We start from the raw sequence: 13,263 nt of genomic DNA, 5'->3' as shown, positions 1-13,263 counted from the left end.
CTTCCCTCACACACTCTTTAACTAAACTCCCTCTTGAAACCTTGTAAACCAGTCACTTCGTGCCTTAATTGTACCCTCATTGTAGGTAGCCAATGTCTCAGTTGCCCATCCCTATCTACTCTGTGTACAGCAGAGGGGATAGCATTGATATTTGGTGTGAAGATTCCTTCCCTCTCTATTGCTATTTAGAGTTACTACCACCATGAATATATGTCAAGTTCACCAAATTGTAGCAATTTACCCTTATTTCCTTTATCCAAAAAAAAATATTTTTTTTATCTTTCGCTAGTCGAGTTCTGATTATCAAGCCATTGAGGCTTGGTCAAGTGGGGACTGTCTGCAAGTTTGGGTGTTCTTGTCCATCTCCCCTCACTTCATAAGAAGTGGACACTTCACTGTCAGCTCTAGCCCTCTGTGGCTATGTCCTTGTCCATGGGCTTAGGTGTCCCCAGGCCTCACCACACTTTGGACCAACCAGCCCTTCTTCTTCTCTCTCTCATCTCCAGGTCAATGGGAGTCAATGGACCATGGTTGAACTCAGCCCATATCTTCATTGCTGCCTTTCCCTCTCTTCCACTCACCAGTGGACCAGTGTGGTTGCCAGCAAGCTTACATGCCTACTCATGTGTTCCCTTTGAGTTTCAGTTTTAGAGGGGGATTTATCCTGAAGGAATTTGATTGCTTGCCTTGATGGATTCCCAGCGAACAGCTTGCTTATTCTTTTAGTAGGCAGTCATGCTGAAACATTTTTGTTTTGGGTTTTTCCTGATGATCTTTCTTTGAAGATGTATCTACTGGCTGTAAGCCTTCCAACTTTCTTAGTATTCCTTTATATGTGGTTCAGAGTTCTGGGACCATCCCCTGAGCCTGCTTGGCTTGGTATTCTGTGTTGTTGCTGACGGAGCTTCTCGCTGCACTTCTAGCTTATCCACATCTTGTTTTTTCTAGTCTAATTCTACTGTTTCTTAAATCAACACCTTAATTTTTCTTTGGGGCTACTGTTTATTTGGATGAAGTTGGCCTGGTCCATGTATTTCAGGTCTGGCAAATGATAACATTTAATCCCTGACAAAATGATCTCTTTAGGAAAGGACAGTGAGTCAAGCCAAATCTCTGAGACTCAATTCCAAGATTATTCCAGAGTCTTTGGGAAAACAGGACTCTTGCTGCTGGGACTGATAAGCTGGTAACATATAAACTTGGATCTGCTGGTGGCTACTTTCTATCAAGAGAATCAGCCTGAGAATGAAACCAACATGAGGAAAAGTAGAGAGGAAATCCAGCTTCCTGCTGGCATTATTGAACACCTGGATTCAGACATTCTTGAAGTGAGAGATGTACTTTCGGTCTTTTAAGCCTGTGAACAAATACAAGATCAAACACAAATACAAGATCAAAAAGTATTGCTACTAGGGTTCCAGTTCATGTATGTAGGGGTTTATTCCAAACAAAATGTTTAAACATGTCTGTGTGATTGGTGGATGGCTGTAGGCAAATCTGCTGTACAAAACCTCTTCAAAGTGTTCAAGAGTCAGTTTGAGGACAAAGCTATGGTATTTTCAGTAGCCTCGTATGCATGTAAAAGTTGGACAATAAATAAGGAAGACTGTAGAAGAATTGATGCATTTGAGTTATGGTATTGGAGAAGAATATTAAAAGTACCATAGACTTTTAATAGGATTACGGTTTTTAATAGGATAAACAGATGGAGGATATATGCCAGAAAACCCATCAAATCTGTGTTGGAAGAAGTGCAGCTAGAATGCTCCTTAGAATCCAGGATGGCGAGACTTCATCTCATACTTCGGACGCATTATCAGGGAGGACCAGTCTCTAGAGAAGGACGTCATGCTTGGTAAAGTGGAGGTTAAGTGAAAAAGAGGAAGACCTCAAGATGGATTGGCACAATGGCAGCAGCAATGGGCTCAAGTGTAACAGCGTGAGGATGGCGCAGAACTGGGTGGTGTTATGTTGTGCATGAGTTGCTAAGAGTTAGAACTGACTTGTGGTACTACAGGATAATACGCTGGACTGCAGAGTCAATTTGAACTGAAAGGTTGACAGTTCAAACCCACCAGCTGCTCCTTGAAACCCTATACAGGTTCGCTATGGGTCAGAACTGACTCCACGGCACATAACAACGATTGTTTAGCAATACTTTTTTTTTTTTAACAGATTATTTGAATATTTATTAATGATTTCCTTATACCCTAACAAATGATATGTTATTGTAAAGACTGTCTTGCATCAGATTATGCTATAAGGATAAATTTTATTATTAATAAATAAATCATTATGTAAGCTGTCTATAAAAATTATTAGAAAACATCGCCTCACCTACTCTTTTATAAGCCACTGTCAGCATCACTCCAGTGAAAGTTTTTACTTATTTTGATGGCAGTTTTGTCAGGCTCTTTTGCAGTGCAGATGCAAGGGTGATTGTTATTCCTCTCTTCCTGAGTGTCCTAGAGTTGATTCAGATTCATATCAATGCTATATATATGATCTAGGAGAACTGCCCCAGAGGGTTTCCTAGATTGTTTAGCAATACTTTTTGACTTACCCTCCTATGTTTTTTTTCCTTCTTGTCAGTTGTGTTTCCACCACTTGCAAATGAAAGAATGCTGTCTAGAATAGAGTGAGAGGAGAGGGTGAATGTGACGATAGAAGACTTTATTAGAAGAGTTGGCAGCAAGGAAAGGCAGAAGAGGTATAGTTAGGACTGTAAAGTACACTTACCATGGGGATATTTATTAAAGTTGAATACATTAGTAGCTGAGGAGAGGGAAAGGTTGAAATTATAAAGAGGTGGTGAAATGGATGGCCTGGGTAGGGAGGATTTCAAAGGCAATGGTGAGGATAAACTCCCCCAGTGGGACTCATTTACCTTAGTAAAGTGAGAACCAGGGAAAGAGACGAAACAGGTGAAAGAGGGTTAGAGTAGTCCAGGTCAGTAGATAGATCATGATTGCTGTGAAAGGAATTGAATTGTGTTGAACTTCTAATCCTTATAAACTGAATTTGTTCTGTTTGGAAATAGTTTTTCTTTTATGTTAGTAAGGTCATACCAGAATAGGATGGGTGTTAAACCTAATCTCTTCAGAGTGGTGTCTTATAAAGGGGATTTCAGACACACATACAAACACACACACACAGGAAGGAGAGAGCATGTGAGGCTCCATCTATAAGCTAGGGGATATCAAGTAATGCCGGAAGTCACCAATGAGGATGGGTCCTTCCCTAGAACTGATGCTCAGATTTGGACGACTAGTTCCAATGCTTTGAAAATAACTTTCTGTCCAATTAAGCCACCTATTTGTGTTACTTTTATCATGGCAGTAGAAGCAAACTAGGACAATGGCCAAGTCTTCCATTTTAGACTATCTGGATATAGAGTGAGCCCAACACGTACATAGTCTTGAGACTCTGAGAGCAAAGAAAAGTACAGGGGCCAAAGGTCTGAGGTTGGGGATTCGATTTCCCTAGTCAGGATCTCTGGGACAGAAAAGGCTGCTTGGGTGCAGTGGGAGGTATAGGGGCAGGGAAGAGGCCGGGCGGAGGCAGCGATAAGACCTGTGCACATTTTCCCTCTTCAGGACTTTTCTAGAGCCAGGCCAAGAGCCACATGGTTGTTTCTGAAGGGTCCTGGATGAGCTACTAAGACATGTTCTTACCCTCTGAAGCCAGAAGAAGGGCAGTGGGACTTGGGTACAAATGACTATGAAATAAGTGATGTTGGTGCTAGTAGGGCAGGAGTGGAGCGAGGAGGGGAGGGTGGTCATGAGCAAGCAGAACGATGTTTGAAGAGAAAATGGCTGAGAATTTCCCAAAGTTGATACAAGAAATTAAGCCACAGATTCAAGAATCACAATGAACTCTAAGCAGGGTATAAAGAAATTTACGTTTGGAAATCTTATTAAAATGGCTAAAACTAAAGACAATGAGAAAATATTAAAAGTAACCCACCTGCCCGCTCACTGCTATCAAGTCAATCCTGACTCATAGCGACCTATAGGACAGCATAAAACTGCTCCTTAGGGTTTCTGAGACTTTAACTCTTTATAAGAGGAGCTGATAGGTTTGAACCATCAACCTTATGGTTAGCAGCTCATTATAGGCTACTAGGAGTCCTGGTATGACACTGCAGGTTAATGCAAGATCACTTTGAACCGCAAAACCGGTAATTCAAACACACCAGCTGCTCCTCAGAAACCCTATACAGGGTCGCTATAAATCGGCATCAGCTTAGTGGTACTTAGCAACAACTATGTTTTATAAAGTTAAGAAAAAGTTTTCTTAATAAAAGAAACAATCTATTAGGTTGGGTGTGGAGTTGTTGTTAAGTGCTGTGGAGTTGGGAGGGAAATTATTCACAGGCTGAAGGGTAGATACATGTTAACATGGGTGGTAGGACAAGAGGGAGTTTAGCAGAGGAAAGATGAAGGTAGCAGGAGACACAGGGAGGAATGCAATGTTAAAGTGAATAGAGGGAAATACTGGTAACTGTTGGCACGTGGAAGGGATTGCCATCATTGAAATGAAACAAAATATATAATTTGTTGAATGTAAACCTGATGATCTGCTCTGTAAACTTTCACACAAAATAAAAAGTTTTGAAAAATAATACAAGTAGAAATAGAATTGAATAACCAAGACATGGCAGTCTGCTTTGGTAAAAATGGACAGGCTAGGAATCCCTATGGGGCAGTTCTACTCTGTTCTATAGGGTTGCTATGAGCAGGAACTGCCTCAAAAGTCGTCGGTATAACTTGGTTGTTCTTGTGTAACTAGTAAAGACAAGTAAAAACCTCTCCACAAGAAAACAGTTTGGCTTCATTGGTGAAAATTCCAATCTTCAAAAATTGTTCCAGCAACAGAAGCAGAGGATACACTCCTTGACAGATTTATGGCATTAGCATAATCTTGATACAGACTTCACAGAGACCATAAAAGAAATCAACGTTATAGACAATGTTGCAGAAACACTGAGTGGGTGAGGATAAGATGGAGTAGCAAAGTTCTCCTTAGCTCTCTCACCACTAGATGCCTCTGTAAAACCTGGATGCCTGGAGTAACTTTTTGAGGACTTTGAAAAGGAAATGATGGCAGGTGAATGGAGGACAATAAAAATAGGGAGTACTAACTGGTGGGGAATGTACTGTTTTTATCCTCTGAGCCACCTGCCCCTTGACTACAGACACAGGCACAGCTGTGGAAGTCCACAGCTAAGTAGGTTTTAATAAAGCACGCGCTTTCTGGCCAGAGGACAGAAAAGAGGAACTCCAGGAAATGGAATAGTACAAGGGTCATAGAAGAGGGAGGGGCTTGGGAAACTGACCCCTTGAGGCTGTTTTCAAACTCTCCAATTCAGCCGTGATCTGAGCACAGGTTGATCAGATCCTAATCAGTATAGACTGTGATAATGGTAACATCATCTGGAAATCCTGGTGTAGCACTGGCCTGCTAACCACAAAGTCAGCAGTTCAAACCCACCAATTGCTCCTCAGAAACCTGATATAAAGTTCCTATGACTAGGAATACATTCCCCAGCACTTAACAACACAATAGGGCCCAGACGGTCTCTAGGTGGCGCCCACATGAAACAGTTCAGAATATCATGCCAGAGCTCAGTTACGGTACAGGAGTAGAACTGCCCCCACAGGGTTTCCAAGGCTATAAATCCTTCCAGGAGGCAAACTGCCTCATCTTTCTCCTGCAAAGCTGCAAAACCTCTGCAAAACCCTGACTTTTCGGTTAGCAGTCAAGCACTTAAACTACTGTGTCACCAGGGCTCCAGTACTACTGCAATGCCTTTGAAACCTAAAATGAAATGTTTACCACAGCCCACAAAAGGTAGGTTGAAATTTATGGCCTGAATTTAATTAGGTCACTTGCATACTAAAACAAAAACAACATTTTCCATACGATTTAAACAAGACCCAGAAATTCATCATATTCTAAATGTTTCAATACAGTCCAGAATTACTGATACAGGCAGGCCCCAGATTATAAATCTATCTTTGAATCAAATTTGTATGCAAATTGGAACAGTAAGGTATGGTTCATATCTATGTCAGTCACATGTTTGTCTTAGAATTGTTAAGTGTTAGATTTGTTGTTATGTGCCATCCTGTCAGTTGTGACTCATAGCGATCCTGTATAGGGTTTTCCAAGAAACGGCTGGTAGGTTTGAACCATCGACCTTGTGGTTATCAGTCCAGTGCTTATCCTATCATGCCACACTGGGACTCCAGTATATAGTATGGTGGTAGTGGTGTACTGTTGAGTTTGATTCCAATGCATAGCGACCCTGTATACAGTTTCTGAGGCTGTAAGTCTTTATGGGAGCAGAAAGCCTCATCTTTCCCCAGTGGAATAGTTGGTCGATTCGAACTGCTGATCTTGTGGTTAGCAACCCAACTCATAACCCACTATGCTGCCAGGGCTGCTTCCAGTTTATAGTGTATTGTTGTTGTTGTTAAGTGCCATTGAGTCAGTTCCAACCCATAGCAATCATGTATAGGGTTTCCAAGGAGCAGCTGGTGAGCTTGAACTGTCGACCTTGTGGTTCAAACCAACATTACAGTCTAGCACATTAACCCACAGAGGCATGAAAAACATTAAAGAAACACTTCCAGATACACCAAAATGTTTTAAACATAATAATAGAGTAACAACAAAGTTGTTGATTTTAAGTGCCTTCAAGTAGGTTACCACTCTTAGTGACCCTACATAAGGTTTCTGAGGTTTGAATTACCAACCTTGTGGTTAGTGGAGTGCTTTTCCTACAGCACCACACCAGGACTCCAAAGCAGCACCTATTTATTACAAAACATTGTATGTACCTCAAAATTTTGATAAAATAATAGGCTTTTGTGGAAAGGCTGATTCGTAGCTATAGGTTGTATGCAAGTTGGACATTGGTAATTCAGGGAGCACCTATATGTGAAGAACCAGGGAAACCTCAAACCCCATATACCATGTTAGAATGAGGTTTATACTGGAATACAAGGCTGATTCTGCATTTGAAAAGTCAATCAGTATAGTCCATTACATTAATAGTCCTGAAGAAAAAAAAAAAAGATAACATTATATAAATTGGCATAGAAAAAGCATTTGACAAAATTTAATAAAAGCTCTCAACATACAAGGCATAGAATGAAATTCCTCAACCTAATCAAGGAATCTATGAAAACTATAACTATATCATATTTAGTAGTAAAAGATTAAATGCTACTCCCCTAACATCAGAAACAAGTCAAAGACGTTCCCTCATACCACTCCTATTCAACATTTCACTAGAAGTCCTAGCTAGTGAAGCAAGATAAGAAATGAAAGACATGAGATTTGAAAGGAAAAAATAAAATTGTCCCTGTTTGCAAATGCCATGGTTACCTACATAGAAAATTTCAAATTCTATACCAAAAAAAAACCACAAAAAACCCTCTAAGAAATAGTACATGACCTTAGCAAGGTTCCAAGATATAAGGCCAATATACAAAAATCATTCTTATTTCTATATACTAGCAATGTACCAAAATTTAAAATACCCAAGAGAAAAAGAAAGAAAGGCTTAGAGAATATAAGAAAACATGACCAGGATTTGTATGCTGAGAACCATTAAATACTGATAAAAAATTCAAAGACCTAAATAAATAGAGACACATATTATATTCATGGATTGAGAGACATAACAGAGTTTAAATGTCATTTCCTCAAATTGATCTATAAATTTAATACAATCCAGTAAAAATTCCAGGGCTTTTTTTTATTTTAGAGATACAGATAAACTGATTCTAAGATTTATGATTTATATGGATGACAAAGGAAATAGCTAATCAGTTTTGGAAAAGAATAATAAAGTTGGCAGAATCACACTACCTACTTTTAGAACTTACTGAAAAGATACTGTACTCAAGACACTGCGATATTGACAATGGGCTAGGCACATGGGTCAATGCAGCAGAGTAGACAGTTCAGATATTGTTGTTGTTAAGCACCGTCAAGTCAGTTCTGACTCACAGTGACCTGCATAGGGTTTCCAAGGAATGGCTGGTGGGCTTGAACTGCCAACCTTGCATTCAAATCCACCTTGAAGTCTAGTGCATTATCCTGCAGTACCACACCAGGACTCCAGAAATAGACAAACGCAAACCTAGTCCATTGATTTTTGACCAAGGTGCAAGGGCAATTCAATGGTGAAAACCCCAGCATTTTCAACAACTGTTGGAACACCAGTTATCCTTATGTAAGAAGCAAAAAACAATGAACCTAGATTCACTCTTATAAAAATTAATTCAAATATATATATTTAAAAATAAATAAGTGTGCAACTATAAACTTTTAGAAAAAAAAATAGGAGAACACTTTGGAACCTGAGGTTAGGTAAATTGTTTTTAAGACACCAAAAGCATGATCCATCCCCCCTCCCCCACCAAAAAAATCAATACATTGAACATCAAAATTAAAAACTTTTCCTCTGGGAAAGACACAATTAAGAAAATGATTAAAAAAACAAAAAACAAGCTGTAGTAGTTGTTGTTAAGTGCCGTCGAGTCGGTTCCGACCCATGGAGACCCTGAACAGGGTTTCTGAGGCTGTAAATCTTTACAGGAACAGAAAGCCTCATCTTTCTCCCACAGAGCAGCTGGTAGTTTCGAACTGCTGACCCTGAGGTTAACAGCCCGATTCGTATCTACTACGCTACCAGAGCTCCTTGAGCCTTATACTAAGGCCCTATAAAATGCTGTTTGAGATTCTCTACTTTAAAGCCTGGGTGAACTTTCCTCAATTTTAACTACCTCTGTCTCCCTACCATTCATTTGCATATTTATATATGGTGGTGGTGTTAAGTGCTGTTGAGTGGATTCCGACCCATAGCGACCCTGCATAGGGTTTCCAAGGAGCAGCTGGTGAGCTTGAATTGCTGACCTTGTGATTCAAATCAACTTTGAAGTCCAGCGCATTAACCTGCAGTGCCACACCAGGACTCCACATTTATATATAACTCTCAACAATTTAGAAGAAATTGATTAGCACCTTGAGAACCATATATCATTCTCATCTAACCATTTACTCAGTCATTCAAGAAATTCTTACTCATCTGCTTGTTCATGAGTGTGGATAGTGGATCTTAGCAAGATGAAGTCTTTGACAACTTCAATTGTTTTCTCCATTTATCATAACGTTATTTATTGGTACAGTGGTGAGGATTTTTGTTTTCTTTACATTGTGCTATCAACACTCATGGAAGCAGTAGTCAAGCAATCAAATGGCAGGAGAAAGCTATTGCACTCTGCTCCCCTAAAGACTGACAGCCTAGGAAGCAGTTTGACTCTGTCCTGTCCTGTCACTGTGAGTAAAATTGGACTCAGCAGTGATGTGGTTTTGAGTTCTATGTGCTACTGTACGAAATATCTCTTCATGGAGCTTATATCTTAGTGGAATTGTCATGCCACGCAATGAAAAAGTAATCATGCAGAGTTTTGTTTAAAGAACATTTAAAGATATGGTGAAATACTTACAAGAGCAAATCCAATTCTAAAGCCGTGCACGGTAACATAATTATGGATATATTATAAGAACCTGGAATGATATGTGGATAAATGTCAGTGATGGTAAGATTACCGTTGACATTTATCTTTGCTTTTCTGTATTTCGGACTTTTCTTTACATTGGAAAGCTACTTATAAAGTTATTTTCAAAATAATAATTATTTTTTTAAGATAAATCAAATGACATATTGCATTAGGCAAATCTTCAAACCCTGTACAGTTTCAAACCCTGTACAGGGTCGCTATGAGTCAGAACCGACTCCACAGCACACAACAACAACAAGTATAATGCTCAAGAACTTGTCCTTCACCCTCGCCTCTTTTTCCTTTTTACAAAGTACTTCTAGAAATGATCGAAGAACTAGATGGTACCCGGCTACGATTGCCAACCGTTCTGAAAGGAATCATATTAGAGAGTCTGGATAGAGTGGGAAAAAATATTTATGTGATGAACAAAACTCAAAACTATTTAATTTTTTTTTAAAAAAGCCTGGGTTTACTAGTCAGAAAGAGACTGGAGGAACTGGAGCCTATGGCCCTCCACCACCCTTCAGGTCTGGAAAGGAACTCACCCTCATGGCCCAATTTTTAGTCAAGCAGTAGATAGGTTTGTAGGTGGCAGAAAAAAACATTAGTTAGGTATGCTCAACATGGAAAGGTCAACCATTCAAATCAACAGGGCAACATTTTCCTAAGGACAAAGTTGAGGAGGGATAGGAAGATGGTGGAATGCAAATAGGAATCACAGGGAGGAAGCAGGATAACTGTTGTTGTATGGAGGGGATTGTAATCATTGAGATAAAATAAAGTATGATGATCTTGTCTGTAAACCTTCATTCTATACACAATTAAAAAAAAAATAGTAAATAAAATTGGAAAAAGAAAGGAAGAAATGTTCATGATCATTGGTTATTGTTGTTGTTAAGTACCATCAAGTTGGTTCTGACTCATAGTGATCCTTTACAAGGGGGTTTTTAGGGCTTTAATCTTTATGGGAACAGAAAGTCTTATCTTTCTTCCACAGAGCAACTGGTAGGCTTGAGACACTGCCCTTGTGGCTCGCAGATCAGTTCTTATCCTAAGGAGCTGTTGTTGTTGTTGAGTGCTATCAAGTTGGTTCCAACGCACAGCAAACCTGTATAGGGTTTCCGAGGAATGGCTGGTGAGTTTGAACCACTGACCTGGCAGTACAAACTGACCTTGTGATCCAGTGTTTATCCCACAGAGCCACACCAGGACTCCATTAGAGATGCAAATCAAAACAACAATGAGATAACATCTCACTCCAAATAGCAAGGTTCAAAAGAACAGAAAACAAATGCTATTAAGGGTGTGGAAAAACTGGAACCCTCCTTGATTGCTAGTGGGACTGCAAAATGTAGCAACCACTATGGAAAACAGTATGGCACTTTCTCAAAAACTTGGAAATAGCAATACCATATGACCCCCCAATCCCATTACTTCGTATATAGCCCCAAGAAATAAGAGCTAATATACGAGCAGATACATGCACACCCATTGTTCATCATGTCCTGTGGGTTAGTGCACCAGGCAGCAAATCTGTTTGAACTACAACGTCAGCGATTCAAACTCACCAGCTGCTCCTTGGAAACCCTATACAGGGTCACTATGTGTCAGAACTGACTCCACGGCACTTAACAAAAACAACACAACTTAACATTGTTCATCATTGTGAGGATGACGCAGGACCAGTAAATGGTTTGTTCTGTTGTGCATAGGTTGCTATGAGTCAGAATCAACTTGACAGCACCAAACAACAACAAATGTTCATCACAGAAATAGTACAATAGCAAAAAGATAGAGACAGTCTAAATGACCATCACTGGAAGAATGGATAAACAAACTTTGGTGCGCACACACAATGGAAAACTGCGCAACATTGAAGGACAACGATGAATCTGTGAAACACCTTCATAAAATGGATCAACTTGAAGGACATTATGCGGAGTGAAATTAGTCAATCACAAAAGGACAAATATTGTATGAGACCGCTATTGTACAAATTTGAGATAAGGTTTTCATGCTAAAAGAAACAGTCTTTGATGGTCACCAGGGTTGGGAGGGAAGGGAGTGAGTCACTGGCTAGAATGTAGACACATTAACTTGGATGATGGAAAAGGCAATATACAAAGAGAGGTTGGCAGAAGAATGAAGACAACACAGGGAGGAATGAAAGGGTTAAATGGAATAGAGGTAAATAGTGTTATATACACAATCCGCAACAACAGTGTTCTATAGATAGATAGATGGACCAATACACAGGCTTAACGGGTATGGGAGGAAGAGTGGGAATATACCCACAAATATGTAAGGGTTTGAAAGAGGATGTTTGTACATGGGTATTAACCCTTGCTGCAAACACATCTATGAATGTGGTGGAGCATACAGAGGACAAAATAATGAAAACTTAGACATTACCAAACACTTTGAGGAAATGAGTTGCTGGGCCTGGGGTCTCAGGGGACACAATGGTTAAATGGCATAACATAGTCCACAAAGACAATGTTCTACACCCTACTTTAGTGAGTGTTGTTAAGTGCCATTGAGTCAGTTCCAACTCATAGCGACCATGTATAGGGTTTCTGAGGAGCAGCTAGTAAGTTTGAACTGCTGATCTTGAGTTCAAACTTACCTTGCAGTCCAGTGCTTAGCTTACAGCATCACACCCAGGAATACATTTTGGAGAATAGCCACTGAGATCTTAAAAGTTCATGACTGACCAACCATCTAAGGTGCAACTATTGGTCTCTCCATGTGTGGAAGAGAGAAGAGTGATGAAAACTGAAGATGCTTGGAATCATCATTCCAATGGACTAATGGAACACCTGAACATCAGTCTCCACAACTCTGAGACCAGAAGAACTAGATGGTGTCCACCTATCACTACCAACTTCTCTGAAAGGGATCCCATTAGAAGGTCCCAAATAAAGTGGGAGACAATATGGAACAAAACTCAAGATTATAAAAAAGACCAGGCTTACTGGTCAGAAAGATGCCAGAGAAACCTGAAACTATGGTTCTTGGCCACTCTTCAGATCTGGAACAGAACTCACCCTCACCCAATTTTCAACCAAGTGTGGTGAATAGGTATATAGGGGACAACAACATTAGTGACATATGTTCACATGGAATGGTCAACCATTCAGATTACAATGATAACATTTATCTGGGAACAAGGTTCATAGGGGTTGGGAAGGAGGGTGGAACAAAAATAGGAACCACAGATCTATTGTTACATGGAGGGTAGTATAATCATTGTAATGAAGCAAAGTATGTGATTTGTTGGATGTAAAACTGATTATCTGCTCTGTAGACCAAGTAATTCACAATAAAAAGTTTCGAAAAAACGAAAAAGTACCTCTATAACACTTAAATATATGGTAGGGACTGCCCTGCCCTAGGTATTTTACATTATTAACTCATTTAAACTTCACAACCACCTCATAAGGTAGGCACTCCTATTATCTCCTTTTTTACAGATAAGGAAACTAAGGCACAGAGATTAAGTAACTTTCCCAGGGTTATCAATGAGTGATGGAACTGAGATACAAACCAGGCCATCTGACCCCAGATTCCATGCCCCTAACTTTTACACTCACAACTGGGCCAATAAGTAGCATCAGGACAAACAGAGAAAAGACTGAAGTTGTCAAAACTTCATTTTGCTTGGATCTGCAGTCAACACTCA

This window comes from Chrysochloris asiatica, unplaced genomic scaffold (genome assembly GCF_000296735.1).
Source record: "Chrysochloris asiatica unplaced genomic scaffold, ChrAsi1.0 scaffold00053, whole genome shotgun sequence".
NCBI classification, from domain to species: domain Eukaryota; kingdom Metazoa; phylum Chordata; class Mammalia; order Afrosoricida; family Chrysochloridae; genus Chrysochloris; species Chrysochloris asiatica.
Note: the sequence above shows the minus strand (reverse complement) of the source record.